Below are 13,564 nucleotides of genomic sequence, written 5' to 3' on the forward strand. Positions count from 1 at the left end.
GCCACTGGGCACAAGAGAAATTACGGAACGATGACAGATTTTTTGTACGCGTTCTATTTAGCGACGAAGCGTCTTTTCACCAACAGCGGTAACGTAAACCGGCATAATATGCACTGTTGGGCAACGGAAAATCCACTTTGGCTGCGACAAGTGGAACATCAGCGACCTTGGCGGGTTAATGTATGGTGCGGCATTATCGGAGGAAGGATAATTGGCCCCCATTTTATAGATGGCAATCTAAATGGCGCTATGTATGCTGATTTCCTACGTAATGTTCTACCGATGTTACTACAAGATGTTTCACTGCATGACAGAATGGCGATGTACTTCCAACATGATGGATGTCCGACACATAGCTCACGTGCGGTTTAAGCGGTATTGAATAGCATATTTCATGACAGGTGGATTAGCTGTCGAAGCACTATACCATGGCCCGCACGTTCACCGGATCTGAAGTCCCCGGATTTCTTTCTGTGGGGAAAGTTGAAGGATATTTGCTATCGTGATCCACCGACAGCCCCTGACAACATGCGTCAGCGCATTGTCAATGCATGTGCGAACATTACGGAAGGCGAAATGCTCGCTGTTGAGAGGAATGTCGTTACACGTATTGCTGAATGCATTGAGGTTGACTGACATGATTTTGAGCATTTATTGCATTAATGTGGTATTTACAGGTGATCACGCTGTAATAGCATACGTTTTCAGAAATGATAAGTACACAAAGCTACATGTATCACATTGGAAAACCGAAATAATATGTTGAAACGTACCTACGTTCTGTATTGTAAATTAAAAAGCTACCTGTTAGCAACTGTTCATTTAAAATTGTGAGCCATATGTTTGTGACTATTACAGCGCCATCTATCACAAAGCGAAAAAATGGTCCATCTAAAACATTCATATTTCTTTACGTACTACACGAACATGTAATAAAAATGGGGGTTCATATTTTAAAAAACGCAGTTGATATCTGTTTGACATACGGCAGCGCCATCTAGCGGGCCAACCATAGCCCTATCTGGTTTCCCCCTTCAAGCTAGAGAAGTGTCGTTCTTTGTAATTTTTACGTTTGACGCTTATTTCGTGAGATATTTGGCCCGGTCACGATCAATGGACCAGCCTGTATATAGATCGTGATAACCCCTACAGCATCAAGATGGCGGGCTGAGGCGCCGAAACTGGTAGCTCCACAATAAATAAGATCACAAGGACAGTTGTAAGCGTTTCATTTTCTTACAAGAAGACAGTAACGAGGCTGGATTTTTCGTATCAGAGAAACAGTTTTCAAGAGCGTAAACCACCGCACAGACCTACCGCAATCACGCTATCACGTCGCCACTGAAAATACATATGAAGCGGTCAAAGGTCTACTGTGAGTCAGACCAGTATCTCTGAAGAACGATTCCAACGTGTAGTAGAGTCCATACCTTGATGTGGTACTGCAGTTTTGACGGGAGAAAGATATCCAGCCCTGACCATAAATTTTCGTCTTTGTGTCAGTCAGGTGCTGAAGTCGACACATTGGCTGATATCGATGAGAGTATTTATCGCCACAGAGTTTAACCTTCTGTACAGAAGCTACTCGTTCCTTTTGGTACCATATGCCGGCCGGAGTGGCCAAGCGGTTCTAGGCCCTTCAGTCGAACCGCGCGACCGCAACGGTCACAGGTTCGAATCCTGCTTCGGGCATGGTTGTGTGTGATGTCCTTAGGTTAGTTAGGTTTAAATAGTTCTAAGTTCTAGGGGACTGATGGCCTCAGATGTTAAGTCCCATAGTTCTCAGAGCCATTTGAACCATTTTGGTACCATGTTGTATAACTACCTGCGGTTAATAACATGTATGGTCTGAGAATGGACGTGTAAACCCGAAGCCGGTAACTACTGCAGCAAAAATTTTATATCAATGCAAATGCGACGATGAAACAAAAAAGAGAAAAATATCCAATTTCCTGTCTCGTTTTAGAAGTCTCGGGTAAACTGCCATTTTTGGTGGCAATGGCAGTTGTTGCTAGCATAATTGCGGTCCTCGCACGGAAGTCTTGGCGCCTTTGGTGGCAGCAGCCAGTGCAGTGCAGCAGTGGTGACCTCGGAGCTGGCGGCGAGGCCAGACTGCGCCAGCGGCGCCGCCAGCCGCCCGCAGCCGGTCCTATTTCCGGGCCGCGCCGGTCCGCCGGCGGGCTGCCCGCAGGCGCCCCGCAGTCCCTCAGACACCGGCAGCAGCGGCCGGAGCGCACTGCAGCAGCAGCGGCGGTAGCGGGAAGGCGTTTTTGCCCGGTAGGCGGGCTCCACCACCACCACCACCAGCAGCAGCTGCTCTGTGTCCTCGGTCTGGCGGCTGCTGCCAAGCCTGCAGACAACGGCACTCGCCTCTTGCCGCTACTGCGACGGTTATTAATAACTACGGAAAGACCACAAAACTAACGACTGCTCTTTATCGAGCAATGAAGTTCTTGCTGTTGAAGATAAATCATCCTCAAGCCATATCCATTCAGATAAACTGTTACGGTCTTTACATTCTCAAACGCCAAACAAACCGGTATAGGCATGCCTATTCAATACAGAGATTGTAACCTCTCCCTCACTTATCGACCTTAATGACAGTGAAAAATTAAACCGCGTGTACGTAATGGAAATTTGGGAAAAGCAATCGTCACCGAAGTTAATCTGTCGGTAAAGAGGGAGAAAAGGGTTACATCTAAATGAAAGGAAAAGTGCAAATGAAATTGGTGGAAATTAATTTTGAGAAAATGGTAAAATTAATAAAGAAAGTAAATATGCGGTCGTTACGTTAACAATTAACTGGCGTTAATTACATATTTGAGATTTGGGGAAAATTACGGTCGCCAGTCCTATGGACAACTACTATAATAACTGAAAAAGAAAGGTTATTGCACATATAATTAGCACTAAAAGCGTGGCAACTGAAGGTTGACATGTGTTATGTGAGAACTGAATGTTTGTCAGAAGTAATAAATTTCGCTACACTCTGACTTGATTTAGCAAAAGAATTAATAAAACCGGAGAATTGAAAGTTAATTTAGTGACTGAAATTAATAGTGAGCTTTGTTTCTGAAGCACTACGAAATTCAGTAAAATAAGGTTAGTCTTGGGCTACCTCAACAATCATTTCAAAAGCTACTTGAATCTACGCAATTTAGAAATAAGAGATTCAACTTTGAACCTGAATTAAATGATTCTGAACAATTAACAGTAGTAAAATTTAGTACATACTAAGCTGAGCTGCAGTCACAGGTAAGCTACAATATGTTAGCAAAACTCTCACTCTTAATTTGTGCTTGTGTAATCTAAATATTGTAGCCAGCTATGAATACCTAAACTGAAATTTGAAATTAAAGCACTGAAATGGAATGAGATTACTTTAATGCTGGCGTTTGAATTTCAACGGCACTCGGGTTCATTTCTGAAAAGGAAGGGACCCTGGTTGGTAATCCAATTGGGACAATGAGCAACAAAGGTTCATGCTAAGTTGCCGTAATTTTGTGAGGCAAATGGAACAATTTTAAAAGCTGAGGTCTGCCATACCGTTCTAAAACTTTACGTGCTTCCAGTCTTCCTTTTTGGTTGATTGAAGGTTTGAAGTCGTAGATCGACGAGGTGGCGACAGTCACTCACTGTCGGCCGTCGCTGTTGCAGAAGTTGGATGATGGCGTGCCTTCTTCTCGACACTGTCACCAGGCGAAATGGGCTCTTGATGTGCTCCAGCTAATGCTTCCCGTCCGCGACACCGTGTAAGAAACTATAACAGCAAGTCGAGCGCAATTACATGCTGCCAAACCCTGAAAGAGCGGCAACTCGCGGGAGCGTCACACAACACACCTGCTCCACCGCCCTACTCCAGCCAGACTCTGCTCTGCCCGCGCTCCGCGCGGCAGAGTTAACACTGCCAAAGATCCTAAACGCTTTGGTTCTCCACACGTCCTATCGATGTAGTCGTTCGATAGCATAGTTTTCCCTAGGCAAGACCCAGCGTAAAAATAAAAAAAATATTTACAAAACAAACCAATTATACATCGACATAAATGCATATATATATATATATATATATATATATATATATATATATATATATATATATATATATATATATATATATATATAAAGACACAGAAATGTCATATCTTCAGACAGCAAAATAAGGAAAAAATTTATAGTACAATAGATGGAAATAGGAGGACATGCATTTCCGGCGTTACAAGATATGTAAACAGGCAGAATACGGCGCTGCGGTCGGCAACGCCTATATATGGCAACAAGAGTCTGGCGCAGCTATGAGATCGGTTACTGCTGCTACAATGGCAGGTTATCAACGTTTAAGTGAGTTTGAACTTGGTGTTATAGTCGACGAACGAGCGATGGAATTCAGCATCTCCGAGACAGCGATGAAGTGGGAATTTTCCGTACTATCATTTCACGAGTGTACCGTGAATATCAGGAATCCGGTGAAACATCAAATCTCCGACATCTCGGCGACCGGAGAAAGATCCTGCAAGAACCGTTCAACGTGACAGAAGTGCAACCCTTCCGTAAATTCCTGCAGATTTCAATGCTGGACCATCAACAAGTGTCAGCGTGCGAACCAGTCAACGAAGCATCATCGATACGGACTTTCGGAGCCAAGACCGACTCATGTAACCTTTATGACTGCACGACACAAAGCTTAACGCCTCGGCTGGGCCCGTCAACGCCTCATTCGACTGTAAATCATAGGGAACACATTGCCTGGTCGGACGAGTCTCGTCTCAAATTGTATCGAGCGAATGGACGTGTACAGGTACGGAGATAGCTTTATGAATCCATGGACCATGCATGTCAGCAGTGGACTGTTGAAGCTGGTGGAGGCTCTGTAATGGTGTAGGGGATGTGCAGTTGAAGTGATACGGGACCCTTGATAAGTCTAGATACGACTCCGACTCGTGATACTTACGTAAGCATCCTGTCTGATCACCTGCAACCACTCACGTCCATTGTGCATTCCGAAGGACTTGGATCATTAAAAGCAGGACATGCGACATCCCACATGTCCAGAATTGCTGTAGAGTGGCTCCAGGAACACTCTTCTGCGTTTAAACACTTCCGATGGCCACCAAACTCCCTAGGCATGAACATTATTGAGTATACCTGGCATGCCTTTTTATTTTAAGGAAGATTTAGAATGCAGCCCAGATACCAAGTTGTTTTCACTAGGCATCAAAAATCTTTATAGAAACGTTCCCGTACAAGAAACTCTTAGGATCGTAGAAAAAGTTCATGTCATTTAGAAAAAGAATGAACCAACCACTGGCTTTATGAATCTAATCACAGTCGTAATCAAATACAACTAATGTCAACTTAATGAACAATTGTATCAGCAATTCGGCGGTTTCACTACGGAAGTCCGTCAGCTGGTATCGTTGCTGACATTTTTGTTAATTCTCTAGAAGAAAAGTTCTTCAACTGTTTCTCAGCTACAGCGCTAGGCATTCTCTCCTATTTCAGATATGTCGATGATATTTTAGTTATCTAGAAAGGACCTGTTGGTGGCATTGACCGTATTTTCAATCTCTTTAATGAACTTCACGAGAAAATATCATTCACCAGTGGACTCGAAAACGAGGCCCGTCAATTGGACATTCTTAACTTGACACTGTAGTAGAAGAAAATAAAATCTCATTTACTGTTTTTCGTAAAGAAACATATACCGATCAGATCGTACCTGCGTGTTCCATGCACCCACAATCTCATAAAAACGCTTTCATTCACTGTGCTACTCACAGAGCTACTTCTGTTCCACTCTCGAAAGAAAAATTCGAGGAAGAATTAATTTAATTAAAACGATAGCAGTTAGTAACGAATAAGAACCTGCCATAATGGATGATGTCCTGAAAAAGAAAATTGCTGAAAGAGTTACTACACTCGGCACCTCTATCATTGAGTCCAGCCTAAAGAAGAAAGTTTCTTCTGTTCCTTTCTTGGAGCCCATCTCCTGTCATATTCAACGCCTTCTTCGTAATAAATACAACTGTAACGTCGCCTTTTCAACCAGTAATAGTTTGAAAGAAAATTTTATCCACAATTTAAAATCGACTCGTTCCCCTTTTGAAAACTGTCGTGTCTATAAGACTTTTTGCGACACTTGCTCTTCTTACTAGGACAAACAGGACATTCCTTTTTAGTCAGATACAAAGAACATCTTTTAAGAAAAAATGGCACTAGCACTCAAAATTCGTCTTTTGCCTACCACCTTCTGATTACAGGTCACGTGCCTAAAGCTGTTCACCACATCAACATTTCGCACACTGAGAAGAAAGGGCGTAGACTAGATTTTCTCGTAGTATTAGACATTTTAAAAAGTGTTTTTCGAAATGATTCTTAATGAGCACCTACAATTACGTAATAAAAGCTTTTTCAACGGTATAAATCCGTTACTTGATATTTGATTTCGTGTTCCCTCGTGCAGGTACAGAAATGCTTTTTCTGTCTAAGTGGACTCATAATTTTTTGTTTATTAAATGCTTTATGTTAATTACATTTAATGTTATACCATTTTCCTGCTCGCTGAGTTATTCAGTTCCCTTTGTATTTCTAAAATGCCTTCTTCAGTCTTTAAATCGTATTTATAAGCTCTTATGTAGAAAAGTTGTTACCATGTCTGCTGCTGTCAGATAAAAAAATATTGTCTTTTATTCATGTACTAAATAATGTTCATCGTAACATTCGTCTGTCTTTATTTTGAATGTTAAGAAGCCTGTTTGTATTTGTGGCTACTGGATAGCACTCTTCGTGTAATGTTCACCAGCCCACAATTGCTAATGCGGGCACCTCAGCCTGATGCTACCATAGCTCGACACGTGTGAGCAGCCCATGGTGGCTTTCCTTCTATGTATTCTATCCCAAAAATTTTGTTACTAAAGCTTTATCTCTTGATATTTATTTTATACGTAAATTGTAAGCATTATTTATTTTTGGACTGTTAGTCAGTACCTACACTTAATTTTTTTTCCTATAATTTTGTACTTATAGGCCAGTTTGAGTGTTTCACTTCTGATGAAGGCTCTCATAGTAGTGCAGAAACCTAGGTCAAAAGACTTCTGTTTTGAAAACCGAAGGCTGTTGTTGCTTTAATTTTACTAAGTGTCTTAATTTTGTCAGATATTGTCTCATGGAGCTGACTGTGTCTACTTGTACTTACGTGGTCATGGTGATTAATATTCAGCGCACACCTAATATAAAACTCGTCCCATCGCAAACCATTACATTTACGCACCTGTATTTTGAATGCATCTGCAAGGAGAGACATGAATAAAGCTGTCAAACTTGCCACTGGATATGCCTATTAATTCAGATTTACTGCTATCGAAATGCACATGGTCTAGATCGATGGAGACTAACGTAATAACTTGTACTGACAACGAAAACAGATCACTGTTAAAGCGTATGCAGATTCCCCTCAAAATTTCTGCGCTGAACACACACATTTATTCATTGGAACTTAATTACACAGTTTTTAAACGTGTATAAATAAAAAGCAGTAATTTTAAAACAAGAATACCCAGCAAGGAATAATTTTGCAAATACCGATTGATTGATAATGTCACTTCCATCTACATCTATACTCCGTAAGCCACGTTATGTTGTACGACTGAGGCTACTTTGTGTACCAATCTAACTTCCCTCCTCCCTGTTCTGTTCCAGCGCAGTTGCACAGAAAGAAAGATTGTAGGTAACCTACCAGATGAGCCACAATCTCTCTCATTTGACCTTCTGCGAGACACACATAGGGACAACTAATACAGCGATTGACTTCTAAGAATGCACGCTTTCGAAAACGGACTCCAGGTACTATACGTGACGTGACTGTACGATGCTGCGCAGCCTAGCGAACAATATGTATGTAGCCACAAGTGCTCATACTGATGAACGATGCCAGCAATTGCAGCCGGAATACCAACAGTTTTACCACATTTGATGAGTCACACACCCAGAAGGATTTATTGACATACGAGGGCGTGCAAAAAGCAATAGAACACGGCTTTCCTGAAAGCAGCTTGATTTCATTCAGGATTCCAATACACCATTGAGCCAGCTCGCTGATCGATCATCAGCGATCGACTTGTTATCTTTGGCGCGTCCCCGGGCATGAGCATCTTTGCATTTTCGGCTGAGGCGCGCGGGACGGCGAGTGGCAGTCGGTTAGGGGCGGCCGGTGAGACTGGCGGAGTTGTTGCTCGGGCGTAAGCACATGTGTGATGTCTGTTACGCTGGGGCTGTTTGCTAATCGTGAAACTCCTGCGGCGGTTACTGGTTGCCTGGAAGCCATTTCATATAAACTATGCCAATCCACACAGTGAGAGGGGAGTCCGGAGTTGATGTTGGCCTTGATGTTTATACAAATTGAGGTGCCTGTGTGAGAAGCACGGCGTGGGCCTGTTGGTTGCTTCGTCCTTCTGGCAGCCACCGCAAGCGGATGTTCGGCCGGAATGTCTACAGTTTGTGGTGAGCATAGTATGCACAAGCTCTCGTAGGATGTGCTCCCAGCTTGACTCTTAGCCTGTGTTATTTGTGGGTGCCGACCCCTTGCTGTTACTGCTTCCGGGTGTCCTGTAAGATTTCACAGCACTGTGTTTTTGTGGCATTCTGTGTTTCTGGCTCAGCCTCCGACTAGAAAAGGGGAAATATTTGTGCCTCAACTGAAAGGGGGGGGGGGGTTCGATTGGACATCTTTTGGAATTCCTTAATGCTGTAATTTAAACATATAAAAAAAATTGTTCTTTCAGAATAAGCGCCTGTTTCTTTGGGACACTGCAGTTCAAACATGAGTAACGTAATGTTAGTGAGTATTTGTTATACGTCAAATGAAGTGTATTTAGTGTCTTGCTGTTTTCTGGGGCACGCAGCTGTGTTATTGAACTCATTTTGCCGGCCGGAGTGGCCGTGCGGTTCTAGGCGCTGCAGTCTGGAGCCGGGCGACCGCTACGGTCGCAGGTTCGAATCCTGCCTCGGGCATGGCTGTGTGTGATGTCCTTAGGTTAGTTAGGTTTAATTAGTTCTAAGTTCTAGGCGACTGATGACCTCAGAAGGTAAGTCGCATAGTGCTCAGAGCCATTTGAACCATTTGAACTCATTTTAAAGTGTTCTGTCGGGTGAATGACTGCTCCCCACTTCAGTGTATAATTTTGAGTAGTATTGTAAGGTTTTTTGGATATTGGTCAGTAGGGTGTATTGATTCAATTTTGTTTTTCTCTTTCTTCTGAATTACGGTGGTTTAGTTTATCTGGTTATTGGCTTAACTCGCGCTTCACGCACTAAGTCAACTGATATTGAAATTGTTTTTCTTATTACTGTTTACTGTCAGACAGATTCAAATGTGACTTCATTTATGTTATTTGAAATAAATGTGTTGGATTGACCTTAATGAATTATGTGCAATCGAAGTAAGAGACCCAGCCCTTCATCAGTGCTTAACAGTGGCGTGTGGTTCGGGTTGTGAGCCCCGTGCTCGGACCAACCATATTATTCCTTACACTTTTGGCTACAAAATCCTATTTTCAACATAATGACCGTTCAGTTTGACGGCCTTACGTCACCTTCCTGGGAGGACTTATATGCCCGCATCGTACCACCCTACTGGCCGACGCCGGAGCCAGCGTCTTGTTGCATCAATAATCCACCATCATTTACGTACTGCTTCCCTGGAATGCATCCTTCATTGGACCAAACATGGAAATAGGAAGGTGCGAGATCCGGGATGTAGGGTGCATGGAAGAACATTCCAATGAAGTGTGTCAGCACTGCCAACAGAGAAGTCCAGCTGCGCAGCTATGCAGCGAGGATCCGTCGATCACCTCGAATGAGAGTGTGCGCAAGTTGCAACATTGGAGGAGTTACAGCTGTACGCGGCGGCCGCCACGTGGAAAATCGGTTTAGGCGACCTTGTTGCGATAGTGACAGATGCCCTGCTTTTGTTCTTTGCCAGGCCTCCGTAGATATTCTTCAAACGCCTATGAATATTTGCGATTCACTGATTTTCCGCCAAAAGAATCTCATGATAGCTCTTTGCTTAGAACGCACCTCCGTTACAGATGCCATTTTGAAGGCTACGTGTAGCGCCACCACCTATCAAAACTTCATGAAACTATAGGAGCTGAAGCGGGAATATTCCACAATTTCCCACAGCAAATTCCGCCCTTTTTCAACCGAAATTGGTCGAGAAAGGAAATGTTGCATTACTTATTGAACACCCCTCGTACATCTGTTCTCTTGGGCGGTAGTCGTGCAGTGCGGCTGATTTCCTGGAGAGCATCCAGTTTGGTTCTCCTGAACGCGTCTGTTCCAAACTCGCATGACGGTCGTGGGGTTTCGATCAGAATTAGCAGCAGTACTGTGGAGCGATAAAGTGCGCTCTCTATAGGCTGAAGATCTGCCGCTTTGGAATTTTGACACCTGCTTGTAGGCGTCTTTCCTTCTTACACAAAGCGTAACACGATATTCTCATAAGTAACCAACATTCTATTGCAATTTCTGAATGAGATTCCCACTGCGCAATGTTTCCTTATAAAGAGGATTTAGGTGGCCTTACTCCTACCAATTTCATGCTGTTGCATTGCAATGATGCTCAAATGTGTGTTCAAGCAATTTCATGGAAATCTGACGTTTGTAGTGTACTTCTTCAGATTGTTAGTGGACATTGGTGTATTTCCAACAAGAGTCATCTCCACAGTACGTTTACAGTTCTGTACCAACGCCGAGGATAAAAAGGGAGCTTGCTGGCGGTCGAAAGTTTGCTGTGATAAAGGGTTTTTTGGGTGTACCTTCAACTTTTACGGCTGCTTGTAGTACGTGTGACCGCCATAGGTCATGGGATCGTTTGGACCATATTACAGAAGGCGCAGTCTGATTTTGTATCACCAACGTATTGTTGTTGTTGTGGTCTTCAGTCCTGAGACTGGTTTGATGCAGCTCTCCATGCTACTCTATCCTGCGCAAGCTTCTTCATCTCCCAGTACCTACTGCAATCTACATCCTTCTGAATCTGCTTAGTGTATTCATCTCTTGGTCTCCCTCTACGATTTTTACCCTCCACGCTGCCCTCCAATGCTAAATTTGTGATCCCTTGATGCCTCAAAACATGTCCTACCAACCGATCCCTTCTTCTAGTCAAGTTGTGCCACAAACTTCTCTTCTCCCCAATCCTATTCAATAACTCCTCATTAGTTATGTGATCTACCCACCTTATCTTCAGCATTATTCTGTAGCACCACATTTCGAAAGCCACCAACGTATTTTACATGTGATTTTCCCATCAAAATACAGAGGACGCTGCTTTTCATAAACAGTTTTCATACATGGGTCCTATGTTGCTCTTGCCCATTGTTTTAACAGTCACATCTCGAACTAGGGGAACGTAACTGCGGTTGCATCATATGTTTCCCATGAAAGTTAGGGCTGAAATGATTGATAATGATCTTCTAAGACTTGTACGTCTGCCAACACTTTAACTGGACCGCGTGCTATAAGTTTCTGCACATCACCCTTAAGCAGCCGCTCGACACAGTACCAGATCTCTTGGACCAAAAATGATGAAGCTGCAGCTTATTTCAGTCCTGTCAAGCTGCTACACGAGCACAGCTGTCAACTTTTGAACTGTTCATCTAAATTAATGCCTCATGACTCCTTTTATTTTCCCTCTCTTTTTCTGGGTAGTCCGAGGAGGGAAACAAAGGTTAGCGTTTAATGTACCGTTGTCAGTGAGGTCTTTAGACATGGAGTTAATCTCGGACTGACAAATATAGGCCACGACAATTTCAAAGCATATTCACCTTCACAGATTTAGGAAAAACTCGAAAACTCAACTCTGGATGCTAACCACTTCGCTCGATAGACGTTCCAGGAGTGTGATGTACACTGAAGAGCCAAAGAAACTGGTACACCTGCCTAATATCGTGTTGGGCCCCGTGAGCACGCAGAAGTACTGCAACACGACGTGACATGGACTTGACTAATTTCTGAAGTGGTGCTGGAGGGAATTCGCACCATGATTCCCGCAAGGCTGTCCATAAATCCGTAAGAGTACGAGGGGGTATAGGTCTCTACTGAACAGCACGTTGCAAGGCATCCCAGATATGCTCAATAACGTTAATGTCTGGGGAATTTGGTGGCCATCAGAAGTGTTTAAACTCATAAGAATGTTCTTGGAGCCACTCTGTAGCATTCTGGACGTGTGCAGTGTCCCATTATGCTGCTGGCATTGCCCAAGTTCGTCGGAATGCACAGTGGACATGAATGGGTGCAGGTGATTAGACAGGATGCTTACCTACCTGTCACCTGTCAGAGTCGTATCTAGGCGTATCAAGGGCCCCATATCACTCCAACTGCACACGCCCCACACCATTACAAAGCCTCCACAACCTTGATCAGTCCCCTGCTGACATACAGGGTCCATGTATTCATGAGGTCGTCTCCATACCCGTACACGTCCATCCGCTCGAAAAAATTTGAAACGAGACTCCACCGACCAGGTAAAAGTTTCCAGTAATCAACAGTCCAATGTCGGTGCTGATGGGCTCAGGCATAAAGCTTTGTCTCGTTCAGTCATCAAGGGTACACGAGTAGGCCTTTGGCTCCGAATGTCCACATCGATGATGTTTCGTTGAATGGTTCGCATGCTGACACTTACTGATGGACCAGCATCGAAATCTGCAGCAATTTGTGGAGGGACTGCACTTCTGTCACGTTGAACGATTCTGTTCAGTCGTCGTTGGTTCCGTCCTTGCAGGATCTTTCTCCGGCCGCAGCGATGCCGGAGATTTGATGTTTTACGGATTCCTAATATTCACGGTACAGCTGTAAAACGACCGTACGGGAAAATCACCAATTCATTGTTACCTCGGAGATGCTGTATCCATCGCTCGTGCGTCGACCACAACACCACGTTACGTTCAAATTCACTTAAATCTTGATAACCTGCCACTGTAGCAGTAGCAACCGATCTACCAACTGCGCCAAACACTTGTCTTCTTATATAGGCGTTCCCGACTGCAGCGCCGTATTCTGCCTGTTTATATATCTCTGTATTTGAATACGCATGCGTATACCAGTTTCTTTGGCGCTTCAATGTATGAAAGACAAGTTTTGCTTTATGAATGGCTTTTTAGTGTAAAGCTAAATAATAAGAAAAGTTACGAAGTAAATCAATAAAGCTTGTAACAAAAATAATAATTATGCAGAATTACATGGTTAGATTTATTGTTGGGCTCATCAGTATTATCTGACAAATGACGGACGCTCATCAAGTGCTGTCCAGATATGCCAAGTCCACTTCATAGCTGTCAAATGAAACGTATAGCAGGAAATTTTTGCGCATGTGTATAATCCTTCAGTTGTGTATAATAGTTCGTTTTTTTTAGAATCGAGGTAACGATGTAATGTACGAATTGGGAGGGGTCCCTTACACTTTAAGAAACTACATTAGTCAAGAAAGGAGACATGGGAATAATGGCGCGCCCACAGGTCGATGGCGCCGACCGAGGACCCATTCGGGATGTACAACGAAGATGAGCCCTGT

This window comes from Schistocerca americana, chromosome 1 (genome assembly GCF_021461395.2).
Source record: "Schistocerca americana isolate TAMUIC-IGC-003095 chromosome 1, iqSchAmer2.1, whole genome shotgun sequence".
NCBI classification, from domain to species: domain Eukaryota; kingdom Metazoa; phylum Arthropoda; class Insecta; order Orthoptera; family Acrididae; genus Schistocerca; species Schistocerca americana.